This window comes from Rhinoderma darwinii, chromosome 1, assembly GCF_050947455.1.
Source record: "Rhinoderma darwinii isolate aRhiDar2 chromosome 1, aRhiDar2.hap1, whole genome shotgun sequence".
Taxonomy (NCBI): Eukaryota; Metazoa; Chordata; class Amphibia; order Anura; family Rhinodermatidae; genus Rhinoderma; species Rhinoderma darwinii.
In genome coordinates, this window is record NC_134687.1 from 482,018,349 (window position 1) to 482,036,040 (window position 17,692).

The following is a 17,692-nucleotide window of genomic DNA, read 5'->3' on the forward strand; positions in this document are numbered from 1 at the left end:
CAAACTACAGGTGAAATTTACAAATTTCATTTTTTTTGCCAAAATTCATATGTAATAATTTTATTTCTGTAACACAGAAGGTTTTTCCCCAGAAATGCAACTCAATATTATTGCCCAGATTCTGCACTTTTTAGATATATCCCACATGTGGCCCTAGTGCGCTAACGGACTGAAGCACAGGCCTCAGAAGCAAAGGAGCACCTAGTGGATTTTGGGGCCTCCTTTTTTCAGAATAAAAGTGATCCCATTTTGGATACTGCACCCCTCAAGGAATCTTTCTAGGAGTATAGTTAGCATTTTGACCCCACAGTTTGTTTGCTAAATTTATTTGAATTAGCCTGTGAAAGTGAAAATCTACTTTTTTTCTGGAAAAACTTAGAAATTTTTAATTTTTACAAGGAATAAAGGAAAAACAGCACCACTACATTTGTAAAGCAATTTCTCCCGATTATGGCAATACCCTATATGTGGTAATACACTGCTGTTTGGACCCACAGCAGGGCTCAGGGGAGAAGGAGCGTCATTTGGATTTTGGAGCGCGGATTTTGCTGGAATAGTTTTCAGCGCCATCTCGCGTTTGCAATGCACTGGAGGGACCAAAACAGTGGAAACCCCCCAAAAGTGACCCCATTTTGGAAACTGCACCCTCAAGGAATCGTTCTAGGGCTATAGTTAGAATTTTGACCCCACAGTTTTTTTGCTAAATTTATTTGAATTTGTGTGTGAAGATAAAAATCTACCTTTTTTTCTGAAAAAAACGTAGAAATTTTTACAAGGAATAAAGGAGAAAAAGCACCGCTACATTTGTAAAGCAATTTCTTCCGATTACGGCAATAACCCATATGTGGTAATACACTGCTGTTTGGAGCCACAGCGGGGCTCAGAAGAGAAGGAGCGTCATTTGGATTTTGGAGTGCGGATTTTGCTGGAATAGTTTTCAGTGCCATGTCGCATTTGCAATGCACTGCAGGGACCAAAACAGTGGAAACCCCCAAAAAGTGACCCCATTTTGGAAACTGCACCCCTCAAGGAATCTTTCTAGGGCTATAGTTAGCATTTTGACCCCACAGATTTTTTTGTATAAACTCTTTTTATTAAAGCAGTTGCAAAGAAATACATCAGCAATTACATACATCATAAAGAGGCAGCATTTATGCCCGGCACATTAATATTTTAGTCTAGAGAACTAGAACATCTCAGCATAACAATCAGAAATTTGCGTACCACGGCATCATTACTAACATGTAGAAGCAAAATTTCGTGTTAGCTCAACTGCTTAATTACAGAATATTCATACGAACAAATGAACAAATAAACCAACCACTGTGATCATTACTCAGTCAAAAATGAACTGCGTCACAAATAACATAGTTCCACAAGAAATTTATTTCTGGAAATCCCACTTCCATAGACAAGATCTACTCAAGCCTCTTAGATCAGTGTATGAACCTAAGCCGTATCTCTGTAAGTTAACCAAGTCTGCCATATTTTAAGAAAGGAATTTCTATTTTTATTTTCCCAACCTGCAAGTTCCTCCAGATTTGGTGAATTTTGGCCACAAGTTGGTCGATGGAGGGGGGTGAGGATTCCCTCCATTTTGGTAGGAATTAGTAGTTTAGCTGCTGATATTATAAAAGTGGGGAGATTTTTGGATGAAGGAGAAAAATCTTTGGTATGCAGCCAAAGCAAAACCAGTTCTCTCGTTAGGGAAACCGAAATAGAGCAAACTCGCGAAATCAAAGTTTCCACTTCCCTCCAGAAGGACTGAATATCCGAGCATGACCACCATATATGGGAAATACTGCCTACTTCCTTTCCACACCTCCAACACAAATTCGAGGAAGAAACCCGAATCTTATATAAATAATCAGGTGTTCTATACCACCTTGTGAGGACCTTATAAGAATTTTCTTGTAGTCTGACACACATGTAAAAACCATGCGAATGTCGAAGAATGCAAGACCTGTCCTCATCAGAAAAGGCACAACTCAACTCCCTTTCCCAAGCTGGCAAAAAACCCGGGATATCGTTATTCAGAGTTGCTATCCGTTGTTTATATATCCTGGAAAGAGACTTTTTATGGGATGAGGCTAATAAGGTATAGTTCTCCAACCAAGTGGGGTCGGGTTTGTGTATAAGGCTGGATTCACACGAGCACATTACATCCGTAATGGACGGACGTATTTTGGCCGGAAGTCCCGGACTGAACACACTGCAGGGAGCCGGGCTCCTAGTATCATACTTATGTACGATGCTAGGAGTCCCTGTCTCTCCGTGGAACTACTGTCCCGTACTGAAAACATGATTACAGTATGGGACAGTGTCCGGCAGCGAGGCAGGGACTCCTAGCATCGTACATAAGTATGATGCTAGGAGCCCGGCTCCCTGCAGTGTGTTCGGTCCGGGACTTCCGGCCGAAATACGTCCATTACGGACGTAATGTGCTCGTGTGAATCCAGCCTAACAGTGGACTTCATAAATTTCTGACACGTAGACGAGAAATCTAACACTTGCAAACTTGTAGGGTGAGAGATATTCAATTACTCATGTAATGCCTGCAAAGTAGGTGGTCCTGCCAAATCAAAAAGTTTAGCTAGTTTCAGTGACTGAAGTTGGGACCAAGAGTCAGGTACGAAAGTACAAGTCGTATCTACAAGACATGGAAGTACTGAGAGTGGTGTCAGAAGTGAAAACTTATTATTATGTAGGTGTAATGCCGAGGAAGTGTGGCAGACCTTTAGCATTCCCCATGTCATATCACTCACTACCAAAGATCTAGAAGGTAATTTGGTCCCCATCCAAAAAAAGGAAGCAAGATTTTTCTTTAGTAAACCCAATTCTATATCAACATGGGGGAGTGAAACATCAACATTTGCTAATTGTGTCCATCTCCCCAAATGTATAGCGTTATAATACGTAGGCAGATCAGGTATCGACAATCCTCCCTCACCTTTTTTCCTTATAAGTTGCAAATATGCGATTTTAGGCCTTTTTTTATTCCACAAAAAATCCGTTAATAAGCGTCTGAACCTTGAAAAATAATATGTGGGGATATCAATGGGTAAAGTCTGAAACAAATATAGGACCTGCGTCCGATCCATGACATATATGGGATATGGAGCTTACTCAAGAAATCCTTAATTGTATAGTACAATGGGTTATAATTCCGGTCAAAAAGCATTTTAGGTGCAGACGGAATTTTTAGACCCAAATATTGCAATTCGGACGCTTGCCACTTAAAAGGTGATTGTGAACTAACAGTCAAAAAATGTATTGTGAGGGAGAGTTATGTTTAAATCTTCCAATTTCTCATAATTGATCTTAAAATTAAAGATCCAACCATATTCCTCAAAAATCTGAAGAAGTCGTGGGAAAGCTGCCATGGGATTAGTTATAAATACCAACAGATCATCTGCATACGCAGCTTTTTTATGTTCAAATTCTCCTACTATAAGGGTATGTGCACACGATAACTGGCTTTTACGTCTGAAATTACAGACTGTTTTCAGGAGAAAACAGCTCCGTCGTTTCAGATGTAAATGCTCCTCCTAGCATTTTGCGAGGCGTCATTGACGCCCGTAATCTTGAGCTGTTCTTCATTGAATTCAATGAAAATCGGCTCAAATTACGTTTCAAAGAAGTGTCCTGCACTTCTTTGACGAGGCAGTCATTTTACGCGTCGTCGTTTGACAGCTGTAAATGACAGTACGTCGGCAAACCCGTTCAAATGAATGGGCAGATGTTTGCCGACGTATTGGAGCCGTATTTTCAGACGTAAAACGAGGCATAATACGCCTCGTTTACGTCTGAAAATAGGTCGTGTGAACCCAGCCTTAGGCCTTTGATAGCGGAAGTCTGTCTGATCTTAAGTAATAAGGTTTCCATTACCAGTATGAACAACGTGGGAGATAATGGGCATCCTTGACGCGTTCCATTGCGAATGGGGAAAGGATCTAAAAAGGTGCCATTCACTTGAATTCTTGCTGTGGGGTTCTTATATAATGAAAAAATCATCTCGATTAAGGGCCATGGGAAACCAAATTTATCAAGGACGGCTTTCGAGAATATCCAATCAATGCGATCAAAAGCCTTTTCTGCATCTGTTCCAAGTAATATCAAGGGTATTTTGTTTTGTCGAGCATGATATATGGCATGTACGGTCCTTATAGTATTAAACTTTCCCTCCCTCCCCAGAACAAATCCCACTTGTTCCACTCCCACCAATTTAGAAAGAAAAATAATTAATGCGTGTAGATAATATTTTCGCCCACCATTTCAAATCCGAATTTAACAGGGAGATGGGCCTATAGATATTGCACCTTTCCAGATCCTTACCCTCCTTAGGGAGGATTGTAATGTTAGCTTCTAATGCTTGATTAGGGAAAGTAGATCCAGCCAAAATGGCATTGCACAAGGAGAGAAAATATGGCAGTAGAGTGGTCTTAAATTTTTTATAATAAATAATGGGGAGCCCATCAGGGCCAGGGCTTTTCCCGTTTGGTATGGACATCAAAAAAATTTCTAATTCAGGTAAAGTGAACTGGACCACCAAAGAGGCTTGTTCCTCCACCGACAAAGAAGGTGTGTCAATGGAAGCTAAGTATTTTTGTATGGCGTCAACATGAGATGTATCCTTAGTCTGCGGTGGATCTTTTTTAATATCATATAACTTCAAATAGTAATTCCGAAACTCTCGGGCGACTAGATCAGTTGCAGTAAGTTTCTGCCCGACGTATCCCTTATGGAGGAAATAAATGTTTTCCCTCGTTATTTTTTAATGAGATTCAACCTGATTTTATTCCCTTTATCCCCATGTGCGTAGGCTTTATAGTTTAGTAATTGAAGGGATTTAGCAGAGTGCCCATTAAGGATGCCTGAGGTTTCGTAACTCGACTTGAACTGAGGCCAACTGCGAACTTTTATGAAAATTTTCTAAAGAGGAAATTTGGCTCAGCACCTGATTTATAATCATCGACCACTTTTTCTTATCTCTAGACCCCAATGCAATAAGTTCCCCCCTCACAAAGGTCTTGTGCGTCTCCCAAAGAATAGGTTGAGAAACAAGAGGGTCATCATTAACCCCTTCCCGCTCCTGGACGTACTATTAGGTCATGGTAACTATAGCGTTCGCGCTCCATGACCTAATAGTACGTCTCGGGAGTAACGGCCGTTTCGGCCGTCCTCCCGACACATACAGGAGCTGTGACAGCGGCTGTCTTGTTCAGCAGCTGTCACAGCTCCTACAGCGGGGACCGATCGCTGTGTCCCCGCTGATTAACCCCTTAAAAGCCGCGTTCTATAGAGATCGCGGCTTTTTAGGGGTTAAGCTGCCATCGCCGGCCTGCTACACGATAGCGGCCGGCGATGGTGACTATGGCAACCGGACACCAAACAATGGCGTCCGGCTATGCCATAGACGGAAGCCTAGTGGGTCCTGACAACGTCAGGACCCACTATGCTTGCTGTCAGTGAGTAGCTGACAGTTCTAATACACTGCACTACGCATGTAGTGCAGTGTATTAGAATAGCGATCAGGGCCTCCTGCCCTCAAGTCCCCTAGTGGGACAAAGTAATACAGTAAAAAAAAAGTTAAAAAAAGATGTGTAAAAATAAGAAAATAAAAGTTTTAAAAGTATTAAAAGTAAAAATCCCCCTTTTTCCCATATCAGTCATTTATTATTAATAAAAATATATAAACAAACAAATAAACTATACATAATTGGTATCGCCGCGTCCGTAACGGCCTGAAATACAAAATTATTTCGTTATTTATCCCGCACGGTGAATGCCGTAAAAGAAAATAATAATAAACCGTACCACAATCACAATTGTTTGGTCACTTCACCTCCCAAAAAATGGAATAAAAAGAGATCAAAAAGTCGCATGTACCGAAAAATGGTACTGATCGAAAAAGTTCTGGCTCTCAGAATAAGGTAACACAAAAAGTGAATGATTGTTTACAAAACGTATTTTATTGTGCAAACGCCATAAGACATAAAAAAAACCTATAAACATCTGGTATCGCCGTAATCGTATCGCCCCGCAGAATAAAGTGAATATGTCATTTATAGCGCACGGTGCACGCTGTAAAAAAAATAGAATAAAAAAACAATAGTAGAATTGCTGTTTTTAGTCACCACGCCACCTAAAAATAGAATAAAAATTGATCAAAAAGCCGCATGCACCCCAAGAAAACTGCAATGGATTCCTCAATGGGTCTAGTTTCCAAATTGGGGTCACTTTTGGGGAGTTTCCAATGTTTTGGCACCACAAGACCTCTTCAAACCGGACATGGTGCCTAATAAAAAAGAGGCCTCGTAATCCACTAGGTGCTCCTTTGCTTCGGAGGCCGGTGCTTCAGTCCATTACCGCACTAGGGCCACATGTGGGATATTTCTCTAAACTGCAGAATCTTGGCAACAAGTATTAAGTTGCGTTTCTCTGATAAATCCTTTTGTGTTGTAAAAAAAATAGAATAAAGAGCATTTTCTGACAAAAAAAAAATGTAAACTTCACCTCTACTTTGCCCTAAATTTCTGTGAAACACCTAAAGGGTTCATAAACTTTCTACATGCTGTTGTGAATACTTTGAGGGGTCTAGTTTCTAAAATGGGGTGTTTGATAGGGGTTTCTAATATATGGGCCCCTCAAAGCAACTTCAGAACTGAACTGTAACCTAAAAAAATAAATAAATGAGGCAATACTTTGCTTCTTACATTATACTGATAATAAGCCGTGCCCACCCCGAGATGACCCCAGTTTTGACCGTTTGTATAAACGGAGACCCCTATTAGACCGTTTTAGTGCCCGGTTTTCCCAAGCATTCACCCCCAAGAAGTGTATTTCTATTGATGAGTCCCTGGTACATTTTAAAGGGAGGGTTCAATTCCGCGAGTACCTGCCGGGTAAGAGGGCAAGGTATGGCGTGAAGATGTCTAAGCTGTGCGAGAGTGCATCAGGGTATACCTACAGGTTTAGGATATATGAAGGAAAGGCCACCCCCAAACCAGATTGCATCCTGGACTACAACAGGTACATGGGAGGGATGGACTTGTCAGATGAAATCCTGAAGCCCTACAGCGCCATGCGGTGTGGTATAAGAAGCTGGCCGGGCACATCATACCGATTGCTTTGTACAATGCGTACGTGCTACGTCGATGTGCAGGCCAGACGGGAACTTTCCTGGAATTTCAAGAGGTGATTATCAAGAACCTAATCTTTAGGGACCAACAAGGGGGCCACACGCATCGTACCAGGGCGGCAACACTTTCCAGGAGAAGTTCCCCAAACTGGCAAGAAGGGAAAAAGTCAAAAGAGGGGCAAAGTCTGCTATAAGAGGGCGATAAGGGATGACACAATATATCAATGTGACACGTGTCCCGAATAACCAGAGCTCTGTATGAAAGAGTGTTTTAAAATTTATCATACATCCCTTGATTTATAATTTACCCCAATTTAACTTACCCTGATGCACTCCGCACAGCTTATCCCCCCTCGTCTTTCCCCTCTGAGCCCTGCTGTGTGCCCAGGCAGCTGATAACGGCCACATGTAGGGTATTGCCATACCCGGGAGAACCCACATTACAGTTTATGGGGTGTAGGTCTCCGGTCAAAATGCTCACTACACCTCTAGATGAATGCCTTAAGGGTGTAGTTTTTAAAACGGGGTCACTTCTTGCGGGTTTCAACTGTACTGGTACCTCAGGGGCTTCCGCATACATGACTTCGCACTAGAAAATCCCCAGTAGGCCAAAAGGTGGTCCTTTCCTTCTGAGCCCTCCCATGGGCCCAAACGGCAGTTTTTCACCACAAATGGGGTGTTGCGGCACTCAGAACAAATTGCGCAACAGAATGGGGTATTTTGTTTCTTGTGAAAATAAGAAATTTTCAGCCAAAACTACATATTATTTGAAAAAAATAATTTTGTTTTCATTCCCAGCCCAATTCAAATAAGTTCTGTGAAAAAACTATGGGGTCAAAATGGTCACAACACCCATAAATAAATTCCTTGAGGGGTGTAGTTTCCAAAGTGGGGTCACTTCTGGTGGGTTTCCATTGCTTTGATACCTCTGGGGCTCTGCAAATGCGACATGGCACCCGAAAACCAATCCAGCAAAATCTGGACTCCAATGAACAAATAGCGCTCCTTTGCTTCTGAGCCCTCCCATGGGCCCAAACAGCAGTTTATCACCACAAATGGGGTATTGCCGCACTCAGGACAAATTGGGCAACAAAATGGAGTATTTTATTTCTTGTGAAAATAAGAATTTTTGAGCTAAAATTACATATTATTGGAAAAAATATATATTTTTTTAATTCCCAGCCCAATTCAAATACGTTCTGTGAAGAAACTATGGGGTCTAAATGGTCACATTACCCATAAATGAATTCCTTGAGGGGTGTAGTTTCCAAAATGGGGTCACTTCTGGTGGTTTTCCATTGCTTTCATACCTCTGGGGCTCTGCAAATGTGACATGGCACCCGAAAACCAAACCAGCAAAATCTGGACTCCAATGAACAAATAGCGCTCCTTTTCTTCTGAGCCCTCCCATGGGGCCAAACAGCAGTTTATCACCACAAATGGGGTATTGCCGCACTCAGGACAAATTGGGCAACAAAATGGAGTATTTTATTTCTTGTGAAAATAAGAATTTTTGAGCTAAAATTACATATTATTGGAAAAAATATATATTTTTTTCATTCCCAGCCCAATTCAAATAAGTTCTGTGAAGAAACTATTGGGTCTAAATGGTCACATTACCCATAAATGAATTCCTTGAGGGGTGTAGTTTCCAAAATGGGGTCACTTCTGGTGGGTTTCCATTGCTTTGATACCTCTGGGGCTCTGCAAATGTGACATGGCACCCGAAAACCAAACCAGCAAAATCTGCACTCCAAAGAACACACAGCGCTCCTTCCCTTCTGAGGCCTCCCATGAGCCCAAACAGCAGTTTATCACCACAAATGGGGTATTGCTGCACTCAGGAGAAATTGGGCAACAAAATGGAGTATTTTATTCCCTGTGAAAATAAGAAATTTTGATCACAAATGACATTTTATTTGGAAAAATGACATTTTTTTCATTTCACAGCCCAATTCAAATACGTGCTGTGAAAAAACTGTGCGGTCAAAATGGTAACAACAACCATAAATGAATTCCTTGAGGGGTGTAGTTTCCAAAATGGGGTCACTATTGGGGGATTCCTACTGTTTTGGCACCTCAACACCTCTTCAAACCTGGCATGCTGCCTAAAATATATTCTAATAAAAAAGAGGACTCAAAATGCACTAGGTGCTTCTTTGCTTCTAGGGCTTGTGTTTTAGTCCACGAGCGCAGTAGAGCCACATGTGGGACATTTCTAAAAACTGAAGAATCTGGATAATACATATTTAGTAGTGTTTCTCTGGTAAAACCTTCTGTGTTACAGAAAAAAAAATGAATAAAATTGAAATTCAGCAAGAAAAATGAAATTTGCAAATTTCACCTCCACTTTGCTTTAATTCCTGTGAAATGCCTGAAGGGTTAAAAAACTTTATAAATGCTGTTTTGAATACTTTGAGGGGTCTAGTTTTTAAAATGAGGTGTTTTATCAGGGTTTCTAATACATATGCCCCTCAAAGCCACTTCAGAACTCAAGAGGTACCTAAAAAAAAGGCTTTTGAAATTTTCTTAAAAATATGAGAAATTGCTGTTTATGTTCTAAGCCTTGTAACGTCCAAGAAAAATAAAAGAATGTTCAAAAAATGATGCCAATCCAAAGTAGACATATGGGAAATGTGAACTAGTAACTATTTTGGGTGGTATAACCGTCTGTTTTACAAGCAGATGCATTTAAATTCTGAAAAATGCTATTTTTTCAAAATTTTCTCTACATTTTGCAATTTTTCACCAATAAACACTGAATATATCGACCAAATTTTACCATGAACATGAAGCCCAATGTGTCACGAGAAAACAATCTCAGAATCGCTTGGGTAGGTTTAAGCATTTCGACATTATTACCACATAAAGTGAAATATGTCAGATTTGAAAAATGGGCTCTGAGCCTTAAGGCCAAAACTAGGCTGCGTCCTTAAGGGGTTAAATGCAAAAAATTAAACTTAGTCTCTAAGGTATCTACATCTTTTGAATTTTCAAGTAAAGTATCATTAAGTCTCCAATCCCACCCGCGAATAGGGAGCTCTTTCAATGTGAATGTAATTGAGATTGGAGCATGATCAGAAATGGTGATGTTTCCAATAGAAGAGGAGGTAACCGCAGGCAAGTACCTCTCAGACAAGAACAAATTATCTAAACGCTGATACGATTTATATGGGTCAGAATAAAAGGAATAATCCCGTACGGATGGGTGTTGTAGTCTTCACACGTCTATAAACTGCAGTTTAGTTAACAACATTTTGAGACGTCTAATGGCTTTATGTGCGATATCAGATATTTTGGAGGAGGAATCCAAATTTGGATCTAATACCAAATTAAAATCCCCTCCCACTACCACTAGACCTTCAAAGAAAGGATGGAGAAGTTGCAATACATTCACTAACCATTGCGTCTGTCCCACATTTGGTGCATAAAGAGTCACTAAAGTAATTTTCGTGGTCAATATAGTACCTTTAAGGAATATGTAGCGGCCATAGGGGTCAATTCTCGTAGCGTCAAGGACAAAAGGTATAGTGTTACGTACCGCTATAGAAACACCTCTCGATGCTGTATGATAAGTGCAATGAAACCACTTGTCATAAGGCTTAGTAGGAAGCGAAGGAATACTACTCGTCTTAAAGTGCGTTTCTTGTAAGAAAATGAGGTCAGCACTTTCTCTTCTCAACATTGGGAAAGTATCAACCCTAGTACAGAGAGAACCTAAAGGGGTGTCAGTATAGAACTTTACACGCAACCTTATATCCAGAAAGAAACATTTCACCCCCAAGGCCTCAAATGATGTCTCCGTTCCAGAGAAAATATAAAGCAAAGGAGGGGAGGAAGAGCACAGCGCCATGGAATAATATTCCGCCCCCAGAAACCGTATCATCTAATTGAACTCATTAGATAATAGGAATGATTGTCACTAATATCTGTGTTACTGTGCAACCGTGTAAATTAGCATTCATATATATATCATCTTCATCGCATATTATATGATAGAGGTAAGTGTAAACACCCATCATGCACGAAACAGTACACAATATCGATGTCTTATACAGCATTAGCGACCATAAAGGCAGAGAATGAAAGAAAATGCATTATATCAGGACAAATGGAAGAAATATACGAAAAGAAAAATACAAAAGGAAGTGCAGAGAGACCATAGTATATCCAATAATCACTCACGCAAACCCTTCAGCTCACAGCATACTGTGTGAAAGAAGAAAAGTCTTTACTACCAGGGCGAACAGCTCAATCAGCCAGATTGGGCGCATGGTATTTCTTATAACGCGGAGATTTCAATCTGGAAGCCATCTGCCATTCCTGCGATGATGGTAAATGTGGGAAATCAGGATCTGTTTGCGCAGGCAGCCACGATGGAACTTCTATAGGTGATATGCCCAACCTTTCCCAAAATTTTGGGAGATCATCTGGAGATTGGATGGTAAGTTGCCGTCCGTCTTTCATGGTCGCCAAACCAAACGGGAATAACCATCTCACCGGTAGTTTTTTACCTCGGAGAATGTCAGTCACCGGTTTCAAAATTCTGAGTGATCACTTGCTGCAAAGTGTCTCCCGTTACTGATTCGGGAAGATCTCGCAGTCTGATATTCCGTCGTTGACTACGATTCTCCTGATCTTCAATCATCAGATGGGTGTTATTTATATGAGTCTGGTGCGTAGCAAGTGTGGTATAAACAGCAGCACTGTGTCTTATAATGGAAGTTTGTGTTTCGTCCAACGAATCCACTCTTTGCCCAATCTGCTTAATATCTCCCTTGATATCCGCCAACTCCTTCATGATCGGGGAGATTGCTTGTGTCAGTACCTTCTTAAAGTAAGAACATGACAACGTGTCTCTACCCCTCGCGGAGTCCGAATAAGCCGTAGGGCTATCTCCATCTGAGTCATCTTCTCCAACATCTGCTACTTGTCGTTCCGGTGCCATTTTGTCCCGGCCCGAAGGAGAAGAAAGTTTCTTTCTGAGAAATTTGGCCATTTCGGACTGATTTTTTCCCTGCTTTGCAGGACATGGAGAATCTCTGCACTTGTTTTTAGATGGTTTCACTGTCATATCGGGTAAATCTGCCTTAGGAGCTGTAGTTTCCAGAGGTGAAGTGAGGAGCTCCGGAATTAAGCTGCCATCACGATGCGCTATAGCTCCGCCCCCCCTCCCGACCCCACAGTTTTTTTGCAAAATTTATTTGAATTCGTGTATGAAGATGAAACTCAACTTTTTTACTGAAAAAACGTAGACATTTTTAATTTTTTACAAGGAATAAAGGAGAAAAAGCACCACTACATTTGTAAAGCAATTTCTCCCGATTACGGCAATACCCCATATGTGGTAATACACTGTTGTTTGGACCCACAGCAGGGCTCAGAAGAGAAGGAGCATCATTGGGATTTTGGAGCGCGGGTTTTGCTGGAATAGTTTTCAGTGCCATGTCGCGTTTGCAATGCACTGGAGGGACCAAAACAGCGGAAACCCCCAAAAAGTGACCCCATTTTGCAAACTGCGCCCCTCAAGGAATTTTTTCTAGGGGTGTGAACACTTTTTTAACCCCATAGTTTTTTGCAGAATCTTGTGGATATCTGGCGTGAAAAAGAACATTTTAAATTTTTTCACAAATGCTTCATTTATAGGACAGATTTTTCAGACACAGAGCATGCAAGTGTAGAAAAGCATCTTTACATTCATTGGCCCATTTGTACCGAGTTCAGAGATCTCCCCAAAGTGGACCAAATATGTTGTGTGGACACATTTTTTGCAGAATCTTGTGGAATGAAAAAGAACATTTTCAAATTTTTTCACAAATGCTTCATTTATAGGACAGATTTTTCAGATACAGAGCATGCAAGTGAAAAAAGCGCCACAACACTTATTGGCCCATTTGTACCGAGTTTAGAGATCCCCCCAAAGTGGACCAAATATGTTGTGTGGACACATGGCAGTGCCTAGAAGTGAAGGAGCAGCCTTAGATTTTCAGGGCCCAAGTTTTGCATGATTGGTTCAACAGCCCCATTTAATCTTTGAAGAGACTCTGAGGCCCCATAACGATGGGAAACACCCATAAATGACCCCATTTCGAATACTACACCCCTCAAGGAATTTATCTAGGGGTGTCATCACTTTTTTGACGACACAGTTTTCTTGTGGAAATGTGGAGTGAAAAAGAACATTTTCAAATTTTTTCACAAATGCTTTATTTATTGGACAGATATTGGACACTGATCATGCAAGTGAAGAAAATCACCTCAACATTTATTGGCCCATTTCTTCTGAGTTTAGAAATACCCTCAAATTGGCTCTAATCTGCTGTTGCTGGACATATGGCAGGGCCAGAAAGTATTGGAACACCACAAGGATTTTGAGGCCTTATTTTACTTGGATGATTTTTGGTCACATGTCATGTTTGCAAAGGCCTAAAAAATTGTGCAGATACTACACGATATTACAAATCCTAGGTATTCATCTAGGGGTATAATGAGTATTTTTAGTTTTGTTATGGGGGATCTTCAATTTTTAAATGGTGAAATGGTTATTTTAAATCAAAGGGACGGTAATTGTAAATGGAAGGGACTATAATTATAAATGAAAGGGACAGATTAAAATAAAATTTAGAACTCCAGAGAGGTGTGGTATATCCAGAAGCACTCCTTCATACACAGTCCAGGGTGGGTGGGATAGGTGTTACACTGGTATGTCGTGTCTTTTCTTATGCCTCTTCTGGCACAGACCCGACACTTTTTCTGGGGGCGCCTTTTTTTTTCTGTGGGCGGCACTTCACCAGGAAAGCGCTGCCCTGGAACTATCCTGGGGACATCCGTACTTGCAGAGGTAGAACTTTCTCCTACCTCTGCCACATTCCCAAAGAGAAGGGATTTGATCACCTTGTACTGGTACTCTAGGTATGTCCCCCTCTTGACCAGTGCTCCTGTAAATTACAAAGGAGTTGTACAATGCCATTTGGATGAAGTACACCGCAAGTGTTTTATACCAAATTTTGGATTTCCGCATGGCATTGTACGGCTTGAGCATCTGGTCAGAAAGGTCCACTCCGCCCATTAACTTATTATAGGCCTGGATGCAGACAGGCCGTGACGTGGTGGTGGGTATTGCACCACGCACAGGGACAAGAGAGCAGGTGGTATCATGGATTGATGTCAGCATTAGGACATCTTTCTTGTCCCTGAACTTCAAAAATAGGACCCCTTCGCTAAGGAGCGCCCTGCTCTCCTCACGCTGCAGGGGTTGGCCGAGAAGGGTTTTTGGGAGCTGTCTCTGGTTTTTGCGGACCGTCCCACACGCCACTGTTTTTTGCTCCGCCAGGCATTTGAACAGGGGTAAACTTGTATACCAGTTGTCTATATACAAGTGGTACCCCTGATTAAACAGTGGGTGCAGGAGGTCCCAGAAAATCTTCCCAGTTGTGGTCAGGACGGGTGGACAGTTTGGCGGCTCAATTTGACTGTCCCTTCCCTCATATATTTTAAATGTGTGTGTGTACAAGTCAAATAGCAGCTAGTTGACAGTAAATAGACATCGCGTCCAACCAGTACAGGATGTCTATTCACAATCCCGAGACTTCGGTAACGTTTGTGTGTGACGTACAGCACAGCACATCGAGATCACGTTGTGCTGTCATTTACAGCGTGATCCTGCAAGTTTACGCTTGCTGTGCTCTAAGTCACACACAAACGTTACCGAAGTGTCGGGATTGTGAATAGACATCCCGTCCTGGTTGGGCATTAAGAAAGTCATTAGCATAAAGCTAAAATCGCTCATAACTTGGTGAAAATAGATTGTTTTTCAAAATAAAAAACTGCTATTACCTACATTACAGCGCCGATCTCATTACTTAGGAGATAGGCCACTTATAATGTGGTGACAGAGCCTCCATAAGACTACAGATATGAGTTCTTCATTCGGAGCTAATTGCCTTTTACGTCTTAACTAAAGCTATTAACCCCCTCCTGCTAGGATTGCAATGGCTCCGCCAGCATGCAACAGTCCTTGATTGGAATTCCGGAGAGGTCCTCCAGTGGGGACCCCAATACCTGCACCCCTGCCTGCCTCAGGTTCATCCCATCCTTTCTCCACTACCTCAGTCACTCTATGGATTGCCCCGACAAGTATGCCAGTTACGCTGATGTCTTCAGCAAGGAGGAAGCAGAGTTCCTTCCTCCTCATCTTCCATATGACTGTCCTATAGAGTTGCTTCCTGGAGCCTCACTCCCTCGTGGACGGATCTACCCGCTTTCCTTGCCTGAAACCCAGGCAATGTCGGTGTATACAACCAATGCGGAGGACAACCAAAATACCCCTTTGAAAGTCATATAGAGTAAATTACTTTAATAAATATATAATATATAGGGGAAGGGCATACAAAGGTAAATACCCATGAATACTGGTAACATTAGCGATAACTCATATAATATATTAAGAACAGCAACCTAAAAGAAATGCGTCAAAGACTGAGTTTATAATAAAGAATTTATAATTTTTATTATTGCACAACAAAACAGATAAATATATTTACTCACAAGTTTAAAAAGACAAGGATGACTACCACAGTGTGGAAAAAGAAGCCAGACACATGTGTATAATGGGGCTACTATTGTAGGATATGCATGAAAAGGATATATATGAGAAACCAAGGTGCATAAATAAGTTAATGAATAAATAAATTACTAACACCTGGGTATGTCTATCAAAAGGACTGAATGAGGTCCCAAATGATAGTATATGATAGTACTCATTGGTGTAGCCTAATACAAGTGTAACATAATTCATTAATACAGAGTACACATGCAGCTAAGTGACAGTAGCTTACCCATGTTATAACACACTGTTGTCTGGCATCACACCCGGACGAAGGCGTTCTTCGCCGAAACGCGCGTCGGGTGTGATGCCAGACAACAGTGTGTTATAACATGGGTAAGCTACTGTCACTTAGCTGCATGTGTACTCTGTATTAATGAATTATGTTACACTTGTATTAGGCTACACCAATGAGTACTATCATATACTATCATTTGGGACCTCATTCAGTCCTTTTGATAGACATACCCAGGTGTTAGTAATTTATTTATTCATTAACTTATTTATGCACCTTGGTTTCTCATATATATCCTTTTCATGCATATCCTACAATAGTAGCCCCATTATACACATGTGTCTGGCTTCTTTTTCCACACTGTGGTAGTCATCCTTGTCTTTTTAAACTTGTGAGTAAATATATTTATCTGTTTTGTTGTGCAATAATAAAAATTATAATGTCGGTGTATGTCAAGGAGAACTTGTTGAGGGGGTTCATCAGGAAGTCGTCTTCACCAGCCGGAGCCGGATTCTTCTTCATGGAGAAAAAGGATGGGTCACTCTGACCGTGCATTAATTACCGTGGATTAAGTTACGGTAAAAAACAAGTACCCCTTGCCACTTATCTCCGAGCTCTTCGACAGGATTTGTGGAGCCAAGGTTTTTACTAAGCTGGATCTACACGGGGCCTATAATCTGATTCGTATACGCAAGAGTGACGAATGGAAAACCGCATTTAACACCCGAGACCGTCACTACGAGTATCTTGTCATGCCCTTTGGACTGTGTAATGCCCCAGCAGTATTCCAAGAATTTGTGAATAAAATTTTCTGTGATCATTGGTATGTCTGTGTGGTGGTGTATCTGGACAACATCTTGATCTACTCACCCGATCTGACGACGAAATCCCAAGCATGTATGCCAAGTCTTGTTGCGGTTAAGGAGGAATAGATTATATGCAAAACTAGAGAAGTGCGTATTTGAAAAGAGGTCCTTGCCCTTCAAATGGATCCGTAAAAGGTGAAGTCCGTCTTGGAGTGGCCACATCCTCAGGGTCTCCAAGCTATACAGAGATTTGTTAGATTTGCTAATTTTTTGCATCAAGTCATCCCAAATTTCTCGTTCCTTACCGCTCCCATCTCAGCTCTTACCGGAAAGGGAGTGAACGCTAAGGACTGGACCCCTGAGGCAGAGTCTGCTTTCTCCAACCTCAAGAGCGCCTTCACATCTGCCTCTGTTCTTCATCATCCTGATGTTACTAAACAGTTTTCGCTGGAGGTTGATGTCTCCTCCATTGGTGCTGGGGCACTCCTGTTCCAAAATAATTCTAAGGGTAAGGCAGTATCTTGCGGATTCTTCTCCAAACTCTTCTCTACTGCTGATCGCAATTTCTCCATTGGGGATCGTGAATTGCTCGCTGTCAAGTTGGCCTTGGAAGAATGGAGACACCTGCTGAAAGGGTCTGCTCACCCCATGATGATCTACACCGATCACAAAAATCTTATATATCTGCAGTCTGCACAGTGACTGAACCCTCGTCAAGCTAGATAGTCACTGTTCTTCACCAGATTTCGATTTATTCTCCACTTCCGCCCTGTGGACAAAAATATTAAGGCCAATGCCCTGTCTCGGTGCTTTGAAACGGACGACTCAGAAGAGAAACCTCAACATATTATTGATCCTTCTAGGATTATTGCTGTAAATCCTCTGCTGATTAAGTACATTCCTCC

At 41.4% G+C, this 17,692-nt stretch overlaps 2 protein-coding genes across 4 annotated transcripts in view; one reads left to right on the plus strand and one right to left on the minus strand.

The window, feature by feature from the left end:
* VPS29 (VPS29 retromer complex component) overlaps window positions 1-17,692 on the minus strand; it is a 128,790-nt gene that overhangs the window by 85,209 nt on the left and 25,889 nt on the right. The gene's annotated exons all lie outside the window — the stretch shown is intronic.
* Window positions 1-17,692, plus strand: part of RAD9B (RAD9 checkpoint clamp component B) — a 255,599-nt gene that overhangs the window by 74,203 nt on the left and 163,704 nt on the right. The gene's annotated exons all lie outside the window — the stretch shown is intronic.